This window comes from Neophocaena asiaeorientalis, unplaced genomic scaffold (assembly GCF_003031525.2).
Source record: "Neophocaena asiaeorientalis asiaeorientalis breed wild unplaced genomic scaffold, Neophocaena_asiaeorientalis_V1.1 scaffold346, whole genome shotgun sequence".
Taxonomy (NCBI): domain Eukaryota; kingdom Metazoa; phylum Chordata; class Mammalia; order Artiodactyla; family Phocoenidae; genus Neophocaena; species Neophocaena asiaeorientalis.
This window is the reverse complement of record NW_020175400.1, coordinates 417867-425603: the sequence shown is the minus strand read 5'-3', so window position 1 is coordinate 425603 and position 7737 is coordinate 417867. Positions and strand designations below refer to the sequence as shown.

Below are 7737 nucleotides of genomic sequence, written 5' to 3'. Positions count from 1 at the left end.
CAGCAACAAACACACCCCTCCCCCAACCCGCGTCCCTAGCTGCTCTAGACCACCCTACCGGGCGTACGGCAGCCCTCCCAGAAAGCGTCAACCACTTAGCTCTCTCCGCGCCTCCGCACGGTGCCTCGACGCGACGCTCCACCCAACGCTACTGCGTGGGGCGGGACTTCCTCCCGGCGCCCCGGAAAGCGGAAAGAGCTCTTTTCCGCCGGAAGAAGAAAGGAGTTGCCACCGAGATCGGACACCGGAGAGCAGGCATCTTCTGTCACGTAAAGTAAGGCCGATCTCCGGCCACCCGGCGAGGCGGATGACAGCAGCGTCCTTGTAGGCAGGCTGGCTGGAGTGTCGGGCTTCAGGAGACGCGGAGGGGAACCGGAGTAGAGGTGAGGGTCGGTGTATCTGTCGCCGTGTCAGCGCCACCGGCGACCTAGGTCTCATTACTAAGTCATTGTCCTCCGCTTTCTGGACCTCGTCTGAATAACGAGCTTGGTAGCTCACGGAGCTGTCGTGGGGATAGATGTGAAAGGGAGAAATCCACACTCAGAATGCAGTTTAAGAGAAAAATTCAGTAGGTGAAATTTCCCATGGTCGCTATCCTGTGTTGAGTAAGGTATGCAACGTGAAGGTCTATACAAACCCAGACTTTCATAATCGATGATTCCTGCTTGAGGCAGCAGCGCCTGTTGCATTAATTTGAAAAAGTACACTCACAGTTGGTAATTTTTAAGCTTCCTGAATCGGCCAGCAGAGTCACTTGGTATTAGAGGTGGAACCATACCTCTTCTTTCATCTTTTTTTAATTTATTTATTTATTTTTTTGTTTTTGGCTGCATTAGGTCCTTCCTGCTGTGCACGAGCTCTCTCTAGTTGCGCGAGCGGGGGCCACTCCTCCCTGCGGTGCGTGGGCTACTCAGTGCAGCGGCCTCTCGCTGCGGAGCATCGGCTCCAGGCCCGCGGGCTTCAGTAGTTGTGGCTCACAGGCTCCGGAGAGCAGGCTCAGTAGCTGTGGCGCACGGGCCCAGCTGCCCCGCGGCATGTGGGGTCTTCCCGGACCAGGGCTCGAACCCGCGTCCACCGCACCGACAGGCTGATTCCCAACCACTGCACCACCAGGGAAGTCCCCCCTCCTTTCATCTTAAATTGAAGCTCAGTCTTTGAGAGGAGACAGGCTGAAAGTAACACAGGTTGTTAGTGATAGAGATGGGACTAGAAGTGACATTTCTTCATTTCCAACCCAGAATTCTTTCCTCCACACCATACCATCTCTTTGGATTGCTGAACAAGTCTTTTTGGGGGGAAGTGAGCAGGAATGAAGAGGGTGGTGGTGTACATTTAGGTGCAGTATGAATCCATCAAAGGCAAAGTCACTATGTGTCAGGAGTTAGAACTGTCATTTATTTACATTTTAGATACTCTATAGATGTAGGTGCATCTATCATTTCCTATTCAGGAACGTATGTGTAGTAACAAAACGTGAAGATGAAACTTTGCGTACCTCTTACATACCTTTACACAGAAAGGCCTGGTGTTCATAGGTATATGCTCACCTTGGAAGACTTATCACTAACTATTTATTATTTGAGTTCTCACTATGAATATTTACTGTAACAATCTGTGGAAGTGTTTACTCAAAACACTGTCTGGATCAGAAACTAGCTATAAAGAACTCGTAAGTTGCCCGCAAGTCCAGGGCAGATGCTGTAGAGGGCATTGCAGTCACACCTCACCTGTCTGCATAAGTAATACTGCACTTAGTGCTCGTGCTGTTTAAAAGTATTGTGCGTTGTCTCTCTCATCTTTTCCATATTATTAGGTGGAAATGTCTTGTAGGAACGTGGGAAAGCCTAAGAGGTCTAGAAAACAACCTGAACATTAGCAAATATTGAAAACTGTTAGCATCACACAGGGGAAGTCTTTCCACTGAGAAACTCATTCAACTAGATGTTCATTGTGAGGGACCCACTGTTACTCTATATAAATTACTTTCAAACTTTTTGCTCTCAGGACTCCCTTACAAATTATTGAGGATTCCAAAGAGCTCTCATTTATGTGTGTTATATATATATCAATATTTATGGTATTAGAAATTAAAAACTGAGAGGTGTCTTTAAACACATGAATATACAAGCACACATTCTGTTGTTAGAGTGAAAGGATCTCAGGGGCCCTCACAGGGACCAGACTTTTAAGAATAACTGCTCTATACAAATGTTTCAAAAAAATTTTAGATGATTGCTGTAGCAAGTGATTGTGACATAAGCAGAAGTATCACCTTAAAAATGGAATAACAAGGGGCTTCCCTGGTGGCGCAGTGGTTGAGAGTCCGCCTGCCGATGCAGGGGACACGGGTTCGTGCCCCGGTCCGGGAAGATCCCACATGCCGCGGAGCGGCTAGGCCCGTGAGCCATGGCCGCTGAGCCTGTGCGTCGGGGGCCTGTGCTCCGCAACGGGAGAGGCCACAGTGGTGAGAGGCCCGCGTACCGCAAAAAAAAAAAAAAAAAAAAAAGGAATAACAGGGACAGTCTTATATTTCTATAATTTCTACTGGAATGATGCTGAGTTCATAGTTATTACATAAGTAGGTAATTGGTGTTTAAAACGCCTTCTCTTTTGCAGAAATCTTTGACAGTTATATGTGGTTATTTTGGGGAAATTGGCTTGAAGTTCTCTGAAGGGCTGGGAACATATTTTTCTGCTTTAAAGTAGTGAAACATAGGATCCCACCTGAAAATTCTAGCCAGCCATCAACTTTTTAGGGAAGGATGAGATTTCAGTAATGAGGAGTGCCTCCTTCTGATTTTTCACCCCGCGGGTATTGCATAAATTTGGCCAAGGTTGTCTCGGGGAGTGGAGCTGTTGTTTGGCATTGAGCTACTGTAATTGTTACTTTGTATCACTTGTGAGGACATAAAATGGTTTTTTAAAGACACTTAAAGGAATTTCCTGGCTGTCCAGTGGTTAGGGCCCCATGCTTCCACTGCAGGGGGCACGGGTTTGATCCCTGGTCGAGGAACTAAGATCTCACAGGCCGTGCTGCATAGCCAAAAAAAAAAAAAAAAGTATTAAAAAAAAAAAAGGACACAACATTTGAGAAGGAATCGCCTGTGATCTTTGTAAGTCCCTAAATTTTTCATTACCTCAACGGCATATAACTTCCTCCATCAAAGTCTTAGATTCTAAGACCAGCAGAGAGCCAGAGTCCTGTTCTGCTGTGATATCAGAACATCTGTCAAGCTCAGGGCCAAGCGGGTAGCTTCCACTCACCAGCCTCCAGAGGATATGAACCAAATTTATGTTTCAGAGCATTTTAAGTAAACATATTGTAGACCTTTGGGCTTTCTTAATTAAGAGTAGTCAAAACTATAATATTAAATGTGTCAAAGGTCTCTTGCAGTCATGGGGAGGAGCTTTCTAGGTCACACACATCTTCCCCACCCCCTAGATTCTTCTAAGCCCCTCCCACTCTGCCCATATTAGAAGTCACCATGGCGCACTGCTAACTAATGGGATTATGTATTAGATCCATCAGGTGTATTGGAACAGAAGAAAGGTTGAGAAGTACTCCCCCTGCTCCTACCAGTACACACAGATTTGAAAGCTACTTTCTAATAAAGAGGCTTTTCTTTTAATTTGGAAGACAATTTGATGTCTCCTTTTCTTTTCAGATATATGAGCTCTTTGAAAGCAGAACACTGTTGTTTCCATGTTCTGATCATTCAGAGATTATGAAGGCACAGTTCCTGCCTTTGATTTGCTTACTGTCAAGCGGAGTAGACACAGGTCATGGTGGCAGTATAGCCACTTAAGTATTCTGAAGGAGGTGAGTATGTGGAACTTAGCCTGGGAGAGGGAGGAATTAAGCAGTGCTTCTAAGAAGTAACTTTTATACAGGCATTACTTGGGTGGGCAAGGAGCTGGGGGTGGGGGTGGTGTTCATTCCAGGTTCCCAGGAATCTGTGGCTGGTTTATAAATTGTATAAAAGACACTATCAAGTGTCTTTTCCAGAGCTTTTTTCCTTATTTTTGGATCGTGCTTCTCTTGTTTTCCTTCTCTCTCACTGCCCCCTCCCCCTTAATTGGATGGGTATTTGGGATATGAAGGGAAGTCAGAGGGTAGAAATCTTTCTGTGTGGCCGAATAATAGGATGGCTTTACCAAGAAGTGATGTGTGTACTGAGTAAATCCATTTGTAAAAAGTAAGTTCCTGCTTTGTTTAAATGCATAGCTGGGAAATCTCAGCTATGTTGGTTGGATTCTTTCCCAGTGAATGGATTATATTCTTGTCTCCAGTCCAATCTATTTGAATATAAGGACATGTCGTAAGCTGCTTTCAAAGAAGAGACCCACATTTAGGCTTAGGAATGAGCACAGGGGAGACAGCAAGGTTAGAATCCAAGTTCATTGTATAAAAACATTTTTATCGGTTATGTCTGAATGACTGCATGTTGTTTTAATCAGCTGCAAACTGTTTAGTTGAATTTGCATAACTCAAATAAATGATAGTTTAATTCTACCAGGATTTGAGTGAGGTGGAAATAGAGCAGAAAAACCTGAATCTATCAATGTGTGGGAAAAATGAAGAAAAAGCAATTAATTAGTTGGGCTTAATTTTTTTCTGGGATTGGGGAATAGCAGAAAACAAGCCCTGAAGTAGAAAGACATGAACTAGCCCCTGTTCAGTAGCATTTCTAAAATATTTGGGACATTTTACTAACTTGGGGCATAGCTCTGCCCAACTCATGGTTACGCTCCTTCCAGGAGACTTCCTAACTGACAGAAAAGATGCTGACTGGGTGCAATCTTTCCAAATCACAAACTGTTATTATTATTATTATTTTTTGGCTGTGTTGGGTCTTCACTGCACGCGGGCTTTCTCCAGCTGTGGCGAGCAGGGGGCTACCTTTTGTTGCAGTGCGCGGGCTTCTCATTGTGGTGGCTTCTCTTGTTGCGGAGCACGGGCTCTAGGCACGCAGTCTTAGTAGTTGTGGCTCACGGGCTCTAGAGCGCAGGCTCAGTAGTTGTGGCGCACGGGCTTAGTTGCTCCATGGCATGTGGGATTTTCCCGGACCAGGGCTCAAACCCATGTCCTTTCATTGACAGGTGGTTTCTCAACCACTGTGCCACCAGGGAAGCCCACAAACTGTTACCTTGCATTTAGATTCATTAAGCGTTGGTTGCCATGAAGCAAGCATATGCAAGAGTTCAAATCTCTTAAAGATTGAAGTTATAAAAGTAATAGATTACTATTCCCTCAATATCTTGACATGCTAGAGGACAGTGTTTTAAAAGCTGGACTTGTCATGTTCTTCTGGAGACTAAGAAATTAGAGTCCTTGAAGTCAAGCTGACTCTGCTTTTAGCCTCCTAAATGAAAAGGTAGATAGAACAGGTCTTGTTTGCAAACTGAATTCAAGACCTACTTATCTACCAACAGCAGTTATACACTTTCTATTGTCTTACTATAGAAAATAGGAGTAGTGAATTTATAGATGAGTCAGGGTGAAGAAAGACATAGTGAACCCATGAGAATCTTACTCTAATTGATAGGAAGGTGACTAGAAGTCGGAGAAGTTGGTTAGGAAAGTGGAGGAGAGGACCTTTCCTGTAGTACAGTCTTCATAGGGTCCAGGAAGTCTTTTTTTTTTTTTAATTAATTAATTAACTTTTGGCTGCATTGAGTCTTCATTGCTGCATGCAGGCTTTCTCTAGTTGCGGCGAGTGGGGGCTACTCTGTTGTGGTGCGTGGGCTTCTCATTGCGGTGGGTTCTCTTGTTGAGGAGCACAGGCTCTAGGTGCGCAAGCTTCAGTAATGGTGGCACGCCGGCTCAGTAGTTGCGCACGGGCTCAGTTGCTCCACGGCACGTGGGATCTTCCCAGACCAGGGCTCGAACCCTTGTCCCCTGCATTGGCAGGCGGATTCTTAACCACTGTGCCACCAGGGTAGCCCCAGGTAGTCTTCTGGTAGCTAAACCTTGGATAGAGACCAGCCTAGTCTCATTTACAGAATGCCACATCATGGTGAATTGTGCTGGGGGCAGCTGCCACTGTGTGAGCCACGTAAGATTTTAACACATTTTGGAGGATGAGAAGGGCAAATTGATGACCAAGCACATGCTTCAGAAATTACTTTATTGCATGTGTACAAGTGATTGCATATTGTTTGAATAAGCAGGAAGTCAATTATTAAACATACACTTTTCCAAATAAAAGGCAATTTAATTTTACCAGAAACCAGTGTCATTTTGTATCCAAGTCTCTAACCAGCTTTACAATCTCATCTAATAAAGATGCCTTAAATTCTGAGGATTTTGAATTATTAAACCCGTGTTACTTTATACCAGGATTCTGTGGTGGTTTTACATATTCTCTTTCCCCTTTGTTAAGGTGGGGAAACCAAAGATTATGTTAATAACTTGCTCAAGAGTTATAAAGTGATATAGGTAAAGCTAAGAAAAGAACAGATTTTGGTATCTTTTGCCCAGTATGAGGGATTGTGGCTACAATGGTCTGATTTTTAAAAAAAAATCTTTTTCTGTTTTGTTTTTTAACAGATTTATCAGCAGGTTGCAGGTGAACATGGCCTTGAGGTAAATCCTGCCCCTTATTGAAATTTAGTTCCAGCAGATTGTTCTTGGCATTTTAAGGAACTAGAATATGTTACAAAAAACAAAAGTTTTGTTTTGTTTTTTTTTCTAGACTTTTTTTTTCTTGTGGAAGATGAGAAACATGTTTAAAGAAAGGTTCTTTATGCTGAATAATTGTGATGCTTGAAGTTGGTCATCTGCCTTATTTAGATTAAGTGGATTTAAAAAATCAAAGCTATTTCTACACCATTTTTTTCTTGATCAAATAAAATTTTATTAGAACCTTATAGGTGCCTAGTTTTTATCCATGTTATATTACATGTGAAATAAAGCCTATTAGAATCCTGAATTCAAACTTTATCTGTGATGTCCTACTTCCTACTCAGTAGTTTCTTTTTTAGTAGCTGATAACATTTTTGATAATACACACATATATTTTAATTGTTTGTAACTTGACCCATCTCTGTGCTTGCTTTGGTTGTATCTTCCTTATATAAGGGTAATGATCCAGGTTGGCAGGGCAGAGGGGTGTGTGTGTGTGTTTGTAACGAGCTTTAAGATTTTCAAGTTGAGTTGTGAATTCAAGAATCTGAACTTCTGTTTATACCAATAGGCAGAGTTTTGAGATAGGAGATGAGGTGCTCCTTGTGTCAGACTTTGAGTGTACTGGGAAACATGAAAGTGAAAATCTTTAAGGTGAAAGATTTTTCAGTTAACATAAAACTTTAAGAGATGAGATCAGGGGCATATATGTTTAGAGAAGCATCTACAGGGCACGATACTAAATTGTCCCTGAGAATTGCTTTACAGGTGGAGTCATTTACTCTGCATCTTGACTGGTAAGCATGAAAATGCTGTGTGTGCAGAGCTTTAAGTGGCAACTGGAAACTTGAACTGGAGAACCAGAAATGCAGCCAAGGGAGCTGGGCATCGAGGTCACAAAATGGCATGAGACCAGTGAGGCAGGATGCCCAAAGGTGCTGGCTAGAGACCACCTCTCCTACCAGGGCTCAGCTTTGCACTTGGTGGACTGATGTTTTCTCTTAAAAGATTGTTGTGCATTTGCTATATGTCATACACTGTTATGCATTCTCACGTTTGTCATTAAATCTCCCATCCTATAAGACAAATATTATTTTTCTCTTTGTTTAAAG

General features: G+C 43.1%; 1 long non-coding RNA gene and 1 other non-coding gene across 7 annotated transcripts in view; both read left to right on the top strand.

Moving 5' to 3' along the window:
• Positions 1-220: 220 nt before the first annotated feature.
• The window catches only part of LOC112414194 (uncharacterized), a 29227-nt gene continuing 21710 nt past the window's right edge, over positions 221-7737 (top strand). For 4 of the 6 annotated variants that reach the window (XR_003006099.1, XR_003006100.1, XR_003006102.1 and 1 more), the window contains exons 1-3: positions 221-383; positions 3666-3820; positions 6551-6586. This is a non-coding gene — a long non-coding RNA (uncharacterized LOC112414194). Of the gene's footprint in view, positions 384-3665; positions 3821-6550; positions 6587-6695; positions 6933-7737 lie in introns of those variants that run through there. The other 2 variants (XR_003006103.1, XR_003006104.1) reach the window with 2 other exon arrangements.
• LOC112414229 (small Cajal body-specific RNA 15) lies at positions 5309-5435 on the top strand. The gene has a single exon (XR_003006110.1).